The sequence below is a fragment of the Ovis aries genome, chromosome 2 (assembly GCF_016772045.2).
Source record: "Ovis aries strain OAR_USU_Benz2616 breed Rambouillet chromosome 2, ARS-UI_Ramb_v3.0, whole genome shotgun sequence".
Classification (NCBI taxonomy): domain Eukaryota; kingdom Metazoa; phylum Chordata; class Mammalia; order Artiodactyla; family Bovidae; genus Ovis; species Ovis aries.
Genome location: NC_056055.1, coordinates 105,686,098 through 105,697,718, shown reverse-complemented (window position 1 = coordinate 105,697,718; position 11,621 = coordinate 105,686,098). Strand labels below are relative to the sequence as shown.

The 11,621-nt window shown below is 44.5% G+C and overlaps 1 long non-coding RNA gene across 1 annotated transcript; it reads left to right on the top strand.

Annotated features, from left to right (window-relative positions):
* The first annotated feature begins 3,703 nt into the window (after positions 1-3,703).
* On the top strand, positions 3,704-9,989 carry LOC132659301 (uncharacterized). The gene is made up of 3 exons (XR_009599563.1): positions 3,704-4,088; positions 4,192-4,291; positions 9,450-9,989. It is a non-coding gene; the product is annotated as an uncharacterized LOC132659301 (long non-coding RNA).
* Positions 9,990-11,621: the final 1,632 nt, after the last annotated feature.

Below are 11,621 nucleotides of genomic sequence, written 5' to 3'. Positions count from 1 at the left end.
CTGCTCAGGATAAGCGGTGCAGTGATGGAAGGGGGCAGATTCTGGGTGTGCAGCAATCTTCTTCAGCTTCACTGCTGAATTCAGCTCAGACTCTCTTGTGATTCTGAGAGGACAGGGCTCTAACTGCAGAGAACCAATCACTGACCTAGAATAGGACTGAGAAAACTGTGCCCAAGGCCTGGCCTGAATGACAGCCCTGCCTTTCCAGCTACTCACTGGTACTGAGAAAAGACAAAAGGATAACAGAGGTTGAAATGAATGAAGGGTTGTACGGGGTTCCACATTCCCAGACACTATTCAACCTTTGATAAAATCCAGTGTTGGTGTCTTTAGCAGGAAAGATACTAAAAATCCCCAAATTCTCCTGTGGAGTCATTAGGGAACAGGAGATTAAAAAGAGATGGGATTAGACATGACCTGGAGTGATAACCATGGTTCAGTATCCAGAGTAAGGAAGGCATCTAGACAGGACCCAAGAAAACTCTCAGACTCTGAAGGAAGCAGGGGATCCTTATATGAGCACACTGACTCCTCTGGAAATGTCCTCAAAATACTCCACAATCCTTAGGCTTGCTTCACATTTTACTCTTTCACTTAAGATGTGCATTCTTTATACATAGAGATAAACCAAAACTTGAAAATATCCCAGCCTGCTGACTATCTGAAGAGCCTCTCTTTTCAGCTGGATGAGGGAACAATGTTAGAGACCCATTAGAGACCCATTAGGAAAGTGGTCTCCAAAGCAAGAGCGAGAACCTGTATCTCTCTTAATACTTACTGGCAAGAGACATTCATTCATCAAGAGTTGAATAAAGGTGATATTCTAATTGTCAACAGCATTTTTTACAGAATAGAAGTAACAATTCTAAAATTCATATGGAACCATGAAAGATCCCAGAGAGTCAAAACAATGTTGAAGAAGAGCAAAGGTAGAGGTATCATACTTCTTAGTTACAAACTATATTATAAAGCTACAGTAATCAAAACAGTATGGTACTGGCATAAAAACATACACATAGATCAATGGAACAGAAATAAGAGCCCAGAATAAGCTTATGCACATATGATCAAGGACATAATCACTCCAGGTCATCTCTAATCCCATTCATTTCACATGAGCGCCAAGAACACACAGTGGGGAAAAGATAGTGAAATGCAAATTAAAAAACACAATAAGATATCACTTCACACCTATTTGAATCAGCCATCTGATCAGGTGTAAAGTGATATCTTTTTTATGACTAATATTCCATTGTGTGTGTGTGTGTATTTATCACATCTTATTTATATATATATATATATATAAACATATACATATACATACATATATATATATAAACAATGCTATATATGTGTGTGTGTGTGTATACACACAAATACATACAATGGAATATTACTTGGTCATAAAAAAGAATGAGCTTTTGCCATCTGCAATAACATAGATGGATCTGGAGGGTATTATGCTAAGTGAAATAAATCAGGCAAAGAAAGACAAATACTGTATGATATTACTTATATGTGAAATCTAAAAAATAAAACAAACCAATGAATATAACAGAAAAGAAACAGAGTCACAGATATGGAGAACATACTAGTAGCTACCAGTAGGGAGAAGGAAGGAAGGGGAGGTCAGGAGTAGGGGATTAAGAGGTACACACAACTATGTGGAAAATAAATAAGCTATAAGAATATATTGTACAACACAGGAAATAAAGCCACTATCTTATAAATAACATTTATAAGAGTATAACATTTAAAATTTTTGAATCACTATGTTGTATACCTGAAACTCAGATAATATTGTACATCAACTATATTGCCATTATAATAATCACTAAAATAATTACTAAAAGATGTTCTTCATAAAACAGTAAATTAAGCAAAGAGAGAAGAATTAAGATGAAAAAGCAGTAATAAGCATGCAATAAGTTAATCATTTACATTAGAGCATACAAATAAGCAAGGACTATTAAAAATAAAATGTATGTACCCCACTCCAGTACTCTTGCCTGGCAAATCCCACGGACGGAGGAGCCTGGTAGGCTGCAGTCCATGGGGTCGCTAGGAGTCGGACATGACTGAGCGACTTCACTTTGACGTTTCACTTTCCTGCATTGGAGAAGGAAACGGCAACCCACTCCAGTGTTCTTGCCTGGGGAATCCCAGGGACGGGGGAGCCTGGTGGGCTGCTGTCTCATTCTCTGGGGTCGCACAGAGTCGGACACGACTGAAGAGACTTAGCAGCAGCATGAGTAATTTTAAAAAGTATAAAAATAAAGTTGAAACATTAAACAACAACATGAAAAGGGAGAAGAAAATTACTACAAGAAAACATTCCACAGTCTTTGTATTATTGGAGGAACATGAAGATAATGATTAATTTTAGAGATTTTTTAAAGATAGGTTTACTGATTAAAAATAGATCATTGCTATAAGAATAAAAACAGAATATGTAACTTCCAAACCAAAGGAAGCACAAACAATGCAAGCAAAAGTCAATCAATAGATCAATCAGTAAAATGGTAAGTACAGAAACACACTTAAATATTGAATTTTTAATTTGGCAATAACCTATTTATAAGAGTGACAACACCTAAAGACAAAGAAGGAGGGACATAAAAGATGGAAAAAATATGTCAATTCTAGCAAAGACTGCTTACTGTATACCCCAGTATACTCCTCGCCTATTTTTCTTTAGTAATTCAGCAGGGTCCCTGAAGCCTCTCAACTCTATGGATGCAGCTCAGCAGTCCATTCACTAATGGGCTTTATCATTCCATATCTCTTCGCAGACATAAATACTGAGGCCTAGAAAGTAGATGTGCACAGCTGGGCAGAAATACCTCCTGGTTTACAAAGATTAGGGCTCTGATATATGTTTGGCTGTGTCCTTTAGCTTTGTATTTTGACGCTGGAAGAGTGGGTACCTACAACTGGTGGCTCAACGGTAAAGAATCCGCCTGCCAAAGCAGGAGGTATGGGTTTGATCTCTGGGTCAGAAAGATCTCCCAGAGAATGAAATGGCAACCCACTCCAGTATTCTTGCCTGGGAAATCCCACGGTCAGAGGAGCCTGGTGGGCTACAGGCCATAAGGTCGAAAAAGAGTTGGACATGACTGAGCGTCTAAACAACAAGTTTAGGCTTATTACATCTTCCTGTTTCTTATCATTAGTGTGAAGCGAAGTGAAGTCACTCAGTCGTGTCTGACTCTTTGCGACCCCATGGACTGTAGCCTACCAGGCTCCTCCATCCATGGGATTTCTCAGGCAAGAATACTGGAGTGGACGGCCATTTCCTTCTCCAGGAGATTTTCCTGACCCAGGGGTTGAACCCCGGTCTCCCGCATTGTAGGCAGATGCTTTACTGTCTGAGCCACCAGGGAAGTCCATCATTGGTGTAAGTAAGTGTAAATTTTAGTAGCTCAATCATGTCCAACTCTTTGCAATCTCATTGTTAAGTAGTTAGAATGGGAAAAAGGAGTCCAAAATGGTGGTGGCTAAAAGACAAAGAAGGGAAAAGCCCACAAAAATAGAACAAAGGAAGTTCCAAGGACCAGAGTGAGGACCTCAGGTAAAACAAACAGCCCTCCTGGCTAGCCCAGTTTACACAGGGCAGGCTCAGGGCCAAGGAGACAAATGTAGAAAAGGAAGAAGTCTATAAGGATTGAGGCCTCTCTTCTCTTGTCTTTTGGTTGGTCCGCCCTCACTCCTCAAGGGTGTACTATGAAGGGTGTACTATCCTTTGTTTTTCCTGATAAAACTGAGCTATACCACTGCTCCATCCATCGCATCAAATTTTTGCTGTGGCAAGACAGAACCAAGGAAATTACATGCTGCCCCAACATCTATGGTGCCATTTCTCAGATTTAACCCAGCTGAAACAACCTCAGTTCGGCCCTGCAAGGCGGAGGTGAAACACAGCAGAAGTCCAACTCGGCGAAAGCTTCTGTGGCAGAAGCTGAACGTGAAGAAAACCCAGCGCAGTGCAAGTGACAAGATGCCCAGCGTGCTGGCAAATGGGACAGCCACAACAAACAGCAGAAAGCTCACGTGGCAAGGTCTCAGACTCCAGAAGGCCTCCCGTTAAGGTAGGAGGTCCTCACTTCTATGACTGGAAGGACATATGTTTAAAAAATTCTTAATTCCTTTACAATCTCTCTTTCCTTGTTTCCTCAAATCCCCTGTGAATAGGAGAGCAGCAGTGGGCGCAACTGAGGGATTCTGGAGAGGCTACTCCCCAGCATGTCCTGACGGCTCCACTATCCTCTGCGCCCCAGTAGCTGTTGTCCAAGTGAGTGAGGGTTCTTCTGTCCTGAATCTTCTTTGTGCCAAGAATCAGGCCAATGAAAACTGTGAGCACAGGTCAGGTATTTAGCAGATTTTCTGGCTGGTTATGAAGGGGATTCCTTGGCACTTTTTTCCCCCTGCTATATCCTCCCATCCTTCAACTCCTCTCTCCCAGGACTTGAGCCCAGCCGAAACCTATGGCGTCTGGCTTCAGGACCTAATGACGCTCAGGCTCTGATGTCTCATTGCAAGAATTCAGTTAGAGACACAGCAGTAGGTATGAGGGGGATTTGTTCAGATTCAGAGAGAAGCACATTCCACAAGGTGTGGGCCATCACAGAGGACAGTGTGGTGAGCAGCTGAGCTGTACTGAATCCCCCCAACAGGACCAGATAACCCACTCCTTTGTCATTCCTTCTTTTATTACCTAAAGTGAATCTACGACAATGAAATATTTACCATTGGAAACATCCTAAGCTCCTCTTATGGAGGAGGAGAGGAGGAAATCAGTGACTTACATCCTGTCAGAGCAATAAGAGGGTACGGGGTATGACTGTTGCACCAGGTTCCCAGTCTCAGGGCACAGACTTGGACTGCTTTACATTATGATACTACTCCCATCTGCCGTGGACAAACCAGCAATGAGTTAAGATTACAACCCCTGAATCCTACCCAGCCCTGGTCACACTGGAGACCTCGGGGACACCCAACTCCAGCCCGGGGATCCCAGGAGGTCAACCTGCCTCAGCCTCCCTCGGGATCTTGTCCCCGGGAGGCTGTCACACTTCAGCCTGCTGAGGGACCCACCAGTTCAGGCATCCCAGGAGGTCGACCTGCCTTGACCTGCCTAGGGATCTGGTCCTCGGGAGGTTGTCATGCCTCAACCTGCTCAGGGATCTGCCAGTCCAGGGGTCCCAGGGGGTCAACATGCCTCAACCTGCCTAGGGACCCAATTCTCAGGAGGCTGACCTGCCTCAACGTGACTGGGGATTCGATCTCCAGGAGACTGTCACACCTCAGTCTGCCTGGGGATCTGCACCCTGACTCGGGGGCGCCTGGCTCTCAGGTTGTAACAGTACTGGGTAAGATAGGCTTCAAAAAGACTCACCCCTAAGGAAGTTCACCCATGAAAATAGAAGGAAGCCTATTAGCTGTGGGACTATGCCCAGTCTCAGCAATAACTCAGGAGCCCAACGAGAACCCCACTGCCTTTCTGGAAAGTCTAGAAAAGGCCCTCTAAAAGTTAACCAATCTGCACTTAGACTCTTACAAGGGACAGGTGATTTTAAAGAACAAATTCCTGTCCCAGTGTGCATTAGACATCAGGATAAGTTACAACAGCTACAGCAGCAGGACTCTGCTGCCTCTTTAGATGAGATGGTCCAGACCTTTTATAACAGAGAATGAGAGAGGAGACCATGGCTCAGGAAAGGGAGAAAAGGAAAAAGACAAGGCATGCCCAGGTGCTGGCTGACCTCCAGGGAAGCCCTATGGCAAACTCCAAGTCCTTAAAGGACAAGGCACAGGACAAATGCCTAATCTGTAGACAGGCAGGACACTGGGCCAAAGAGTGTCCAAACCATGACAAGTCTCCTAAAACGGCTTGCTACAAATGCCATCAGTTGGGATATTGGGTGGCACTCTGCCCTCGGGACCCAAAAGCCTCAAGGTCAAGCACCAAGCCTTCCCTCACGATGGTTCAACAGGACTGAAGCGGCCCACCTGTCACAGATAACCATCACGGGACTAGAGCCAAGGGTACAACTGGATGTGGCAGGTAAATCCAGGAATTTCTTAGTTGACACAGGGACTACCTACTCTGTCCTGACCTCCTGCTCCAGAACCTTCTCCCCCAAAACCTGTACCATTCTGGGTGCTACAGGAAAAACAATTACACAAAGATTCACTTGAGCACTTTGTTGCTGGGATGGACATATATTTTCCCACCAGTTTCTAGTGATTCCTGATTGTCCTCCTCCCTTATTGGGAAGAAATCTCCCCCTGACATTGAAACCTTGCAGCTACTGCAGTCCTGATTTAGAATAAGCTTTAAAACTCTCTTTTGGGGGCAAACTAGCTATTTTTACCAGCCACTGAGTGAAACAACTTCTGAATGGGAGAAGCCACTTATGGATGTCTTATCAAAGGAGCCTCAGATATCAACTAATGCTGATGGAAAATCCAGTCGTAGAATATCTCCTTGTGAAGTTCTTAACCCAGCTACCTTCCTGCATACCCCCGAGGGCTCTCTCCCCTTTCAATCTTGCCTAGAAACTTTGGACCACTGGACAAAACCCTGAGAGGGACTGTCAGAAGATCCTCTGACCAATCCTGAGAAAATCTGGCACACTGATAGAAGCAGTTTTGTCTTGGAGGAAAAAGAAGAGCTGGATATTCAGTAGTCTCCAATTTTGAGACCATAGGGGCTAAACTTTTGCCACCAGGTATTTCAGCCCAATTAGCTGAGCTCATAGCCCTGACTCCAGCTTTAGAACTGGGAAAAGGAAAGAAAAGTAGCCATTTACACTGACTGCAAGTATGCCTTTCTGGTGCTTCATGCACACGCTGCTATTTGGAAAGAAAGAGGCCACTTGACCACCTGAGGATCCCCAATCAAATATGGTGGTCAAATCCTTAGGCTCTTGGAGGCAGTTCATCTGCCCACTGAGGTTTCAGTCCCCACTGTAAAGGACACCAAAAAGGGAGCATGGAAGTGGCACAAGGGAGCCAAGCAGCTGATCAGGCAGCTTCTGAGCAGCATGACAGAACCATGACCTAATAGGGGTTCCTTAGTTCCACAGACAAACATGCCAGAAACTCCTTCATATACTGAAGGTGAGAGACTCTTAAAGCTAAGAGTGAAGGCTTTCAAGAAGATCATATGGGGGGGTTCCACAAGGAGGGACTCCTTTTTCTCCCTGGAACCTCCAATGGAAGTTGGTTAACTCCTTACATGCCACCACTACTTTAGGGGAAAAGCCCTTCCAAAGATTACTAGAAAGATCCTTCAGAAGAACAGGCCTCCAAATGACTATAAGGCAAGTAGTCTCCTTCCCACTGGCCAATTGAACAACCCCAAAAGAGCTTGAAGACCCCAGCTGGCCCAGCCCAACCAGTGACGTGAGACCCACCCAGGAGAGGACTGGCAGGTGGACTTCACCCAGATGTCAGTTTCTCAAGGGTATAAATACCTATTAGTCATGATACATTCATAGGATGGGTTGAAGGCTTTCCCACCCAGACTGAGAAGCCTGGTGAGGTGAAGTCACTCAATCGTGTCTGACTCTTTGCAACCCCCTGGACTGTAGCCTACCAGGCTCCTCTGTCCATGGGATTCTCCGGGCAAGAGTACTGGAGTGGGTTGCCATTTCCTTCTCCAGGAGATCTTCCCGACCCAGGGATTGAACCTGGGTCTCCTACGTTGTAGGCAGACACTTTACCATCTGAGCCACTAGAGAAGGCTGAGAAGGTGGTAAAAAATAAAAAATAAAAAATAAAAAAACTGCTCCTTGAAATCATTCCAAGATTTGGCCTGCCCAGGTCATTACAAAGTGACAATGGGATATCAGTTACTTCTAAGGTCACTTAAGGAGTCGCTAAAGCATTGGGCATTACTTATTATCTCCATTGTGTCTAGAGGCCTCAGTCTTCAGGAAAAGTAGAAAGAGCCAATCAATTCTTAAAATTAAGGATAAAAAAGATAACCGAGGAGACCTCCCCAGGAGGGAAGGAGGCTTTACCAATAGCTCTCCTCTGCACCCGAATGGCCCCTAAGGAACAGGTTGGTCTTTGTTCTTATGAGATGTTATATGGGAGACCTTTTGTTTATGTCAGTGACCTCTTCCTAGATCCAGAGGCTCAGACCCTCTGGTCTTATACCATGGTCATTGGACAATTCCAATATATGCTTGTGGAGTGTCAAGCAGGACCCAAAAGACTCTAAAGGGCCACCACTATATGTTCTGGGGACTCAAGTCCTAATTAAAGTCTGGAAAGATGGGTCCCCAAAGGCTCAACTCCAGCCCACATGGAAGGGCCCCTTCCCTGTAATACTTTCTACCCCCACAGCAGTCAAGGTGCCAGGACACGACTCCTGGATTCACCACTCACTAATCAAGCCATGGAAGAAACAGAAGAGGACACTCAATACCCTGTGAGCCCAGAGATACCTATTCAGGACTACAAATGGGTGTCATTCTAATGAACACCCCCAAAATAAAGTTTCTGGGGATAAGATTTCTCAGGACAGCTCTAAAGAGCCAACACAGCTTGGCAGGGGTTGTACTCCAAAATAGACAGGAGATAGACCTCCTGATCCCTGAACAAGGAGGGACTTGACCCATCTTGAATGAGATGTGTTGTTTCTGGGTAAATACCTCCAGCTAAATTAAAGAAAGTCTCACAGTCCTCAAGAAAAACATTCAGTCCCTCAGTTCAGCTCAGTCACTCAGTCGTGTCCGACTCTTTGCGACCCCATGAATCGCAGCACACCAGGCCTCCCTGTCCATCACCATCTCCCGGAGTTCACTCAGACTCACATCCATCGAGTCAGTGATGCCATCCAGCCATCTCATCCTCTGTCGTCCCCTTCTCCTCCTGCCCCCAATCCCTCCCAGCATCAGAGTTTTTTCCAGTGAGTCAACTCTTCACATGAGGTGGCCAAAGTACTGGAGTTTCAGCTTTAGCATCATTCCTTCCAAAGAAATCCTAGGGCTGATCTCCTTGAGAATGGACTGGTTGGATCTCCTTGCAGTCCAAGGGATTCTCAAGAGTCTTCTCCAACACCACAGTTCAAAAGCATCAATTCTTCGGTGCTCAGCCTTCTTCACAGTTCAACTCTCACATCCATACATGACCACAGGAAAAACCATAGCCTTGACTAGACGGACCTTTGTTGGCAAAGCAATGTCTCTGCTTTTGAATATGCTATCTAGGTTGGTCATAACTTTTCTTCCCAGGAGTAAGCGTCTTTTAATAGGATCTCAAAAAATGAGCTGGAGAGGTCTTGGGGTGGCTACGGTCTCTTTAGGGAATCCTTCTCCTAGTGAGGGGGAATTTGGAGTTTCCTGACGCCCCTACTAATCCTTGTTATCACCATACTGATGCTGCTTATGATGGCTCCATGTATTATCAGTTGTCTAACCCATTTTGTCTCTGTCCAGGTCAACAGGCTACAACATGCAGTGCCAGTTTAACAAGAATATATAAAACTACAGCTGACCACGGAAAATATCACTCACCCATAGATGGACACCACCATAAAGACGCGAGGCTTGAGACTAGCCAGAGGGGGAGGCCCAATGCCCCTCACCGTCCCAGTTCAGCAGGAAGTAGCCAGAGAGATAGTGATGTTCCTATTCCCCAAGAATTGGGCCTCCCATCTCTTGAGGGGGGAGGGTTAGGTAGAATAGGAAAAAGGAGTCCAAAATGGTGATGGCTAGAAGGCAAAGAAGGGAAAAGCCCGGGAAAATAGAACAAAGGAGGTTCCGAGGACCAGAGTGAGGACCTCAGGTAAAACAAACAGCCCTCCTGGCTAGCCCAGTTTACACAGGGCAGGCTCGGGGGGAGGAGACAAATGTGTAAAAGGAAGAAGCCTAGAAGGACTGAGGCCTCTCTTCTCTTGTCTTTTGGGTCAACCTGTCCTCACTCCTCGAGGGTGTACTGTCCTCTGTTTTTCCTAATAAAACTGAGCTATAACACTGCTTCGTCCATCACCCTAAATTTTTGCTGTGGCAAGACAAAAATGAGGAAATCACACACTCCCCTCACACCACGGACTGTAGCCCGCTAGGCTCCTCTGTCCAGGAAATTCTCCAAGCAAGTATACTGGAATGGGATGCCATTTCCTTCTCCAGAGCTCCTGTATAGGAAATTAGAATTGAATGCCTCAAGTCCAAGGGAGCCCCCAGGGCAGTTCATTATCAGAGTGTTCCTCTCCTTTGTAAAGCGCATCTGACTGCCAGCTTAATTGTGAGTCATTCAGAGACCATTGCTCTTCTGATCTTAACATATCTAATATGAACCCCAAAGAGCTTTCCTTCAGGATAGATGAGATAATTTCCCATTTTTATAAGCTTTATGATGCCAAAACACAAAAGACCCTGAAAAATTCCAACAAAAACACCACAGATTCCAGCACTGAAGCATGTAGACAAACTGATTCCCTGATAGGGTAAAATTTACCCTATAAAACAAATGAATTAAATCCAACTAGGTGGATTAAATCCACCCCCACAAGAACCAGTTAGCTCTCAAATGAACTGCTTGTGACATAGTGACATTCTTTCCTTTTTTGCCTGTAAACACTGTTATATTTTTTGGTTTCCTCTTTTTGCTAATGTTCACATAGCTTGGCCAGCTTTCTATTAAATATAATTTGCCTGTGGTGGCAGTTAGGATCTGGTATAACGTAAATAATGAGAAACCCCAAAATAAAAGTGACTTAAATAAGATGGAATTTTATTCTCTCTCATATAAAGAGACCTAGAAGGAAGCTGAAATGGCCACCATATAGAGTAATGGGAAAAATACTAAAAACCCTCCTATCTCTGATGCCACCAGCAAATCATGTTCAGCTTAGCCTAGGATGAGACCATCTGTATCACACAGCACCAAACTGCTGGGCACTGTGAGGAGCCTTTCTGTCTTTAAAAGACAGATACAAGGTTTATACATGTACTCCAACTACCAGATAAGCCTCAACATAAACATTATTTCAACTTTAGGAAGTATGTATTAAGACACAAACCAAGGAAAACCAATGTAAGACAAGCAGACTTCAAACTCATAGCAATAAAAAGCATCATTCTCTGGCCGATCCCTTACCGGTGTAATCATAATCATAAAATAATCCAACCATGTTCATCCTCCAGCAGTGCATGAGGGGCTCAATGTACCCGTGCTGCAACTCAGCTGACATAGAATATTTCAACCCCATGATAACTGTTTCTCATCATAAAGCAATATACTGTGAGATATGCTTTGCAAATAAATCAGATGAGCCTGGTTTATGTGAATCTGGTCCCTGGGGGATTGATAAGCTTTGGGAGAGTGGAAAACCAAGAGACAGACCCTGAATTACACAAACACACAAGTGTAATGAGTACCCCTCATTACAAGTAGCAAGATGGTGAAGTAGATGGACATGCACTCACCTTCTCGTGTAAGAACTTCAAAACTACAACTCGCTGCTGAGCAACCATTGACAGGAGAATGTCAGATCCCACCAAAGAAAGATAACCCACCTCCAAAGACAAAGGAGAAGCCCCAGCAAGATGGTAGGAGGGGCGAAATTGTATTTAGATCAAACCCCATACCCACCAGACATGCTTGGA